This window comes from Microtus ochrogaster, linkage group LG3 (assembly GCF_000317375.1).
Source record: "Microtus ochrogaster isolate Prairie Vole_2 linkage group LG3, MicOch1.0, whole genome shotgun sequence".
Taxonomy (NCBI): Eukaryota; Metazoa; Chordata; class Mammalia; order Rodentia; family Cricetidae; genus Microtus; species Microtus ochrogaster.
In genome coordinates this window covers 1,799,771-1,800,716 of record NC_022029.1, presented here as the reverse complement: position 1 = coordinate 1,800,716, position 946 = coordinate 1,799,771, and positions in this window count along the sequence as shown.

The following is a 946-nucleotide window of genomic DNA, read 5'->3' as shown; positions in this document are numbered from 1 at the left end:
GTTGGTTCTGCAGCACAAGCCAGTTTATGCTCTGTTTTGACAGAACAAAATTTATTGTTGTCAATGGGTAAAATTACATATTTTCTCAGGGTGCCATTTAAATAAATTTAGGGATTAACTATCTATTATAGGAGTCTATGGGTTTCTAATTCTTTGAAGTTGCTACTAAGTTTTTTGAGTTGTCATACCTAGTAAGGACTCTGTGTTTTCCTTTGAAATCCTACTTAGTATTGAACAGGACCACTATTAGCTATTCCAGATTTGGGTAAACAGTTAACACTGCTAACTTCTGAGAAATAATGTAGCCAGGGACTGGCATTTAAAGAGCACAGACTTATGAATTTTGTTCCTGAGTGCATTCCTTGCTAACTCTTGTTCTCTAACCTGGTGAAGCCTCAGCTTCTTCACCTAGGAAGTGGAGATGATAATAATGTTGCCCATGTGGTGGTCATGGGAAAAGATAACAATGAAAACAGGACAGTGATGATCCAGTAAGAAGAGACTGTCTGTTCCAGAGGTGGAGTTGGCGGCAGCACTCAATAGACCATGGCTCTTTTGTAGTGTAGTAATGTAAATCTGAGAGCCCTTATCAGTAAGCAGAACTGGTACTCCACATCATCATCCACCCCAGAGCATCCACACCATGTGAGCTCTTAGAGGAGTGTGGGGAGGATGCTACCTCACATGGGAGGGGTCTTCTTGGTGTCCATAGTTTTTTCTCTTGGTGATTAGACCATAATTTCCCTTGCAACATCAAGTAAGGCAGACACTTCTCTTTTTTCCGTATTCTTTAAAAATTACAAATTAAAAACAGGCCGGGCAGTGGTGGCACACGCCTTTAATCCCAGCACTCGGGAGGCCGAGGCAGGCGGATCTCTGTGAGTTCGAGACCAGCCTGGTCTACAGAGCTAGTTCCAGGACAGGCTCCAAAACCACAGAGAAACCC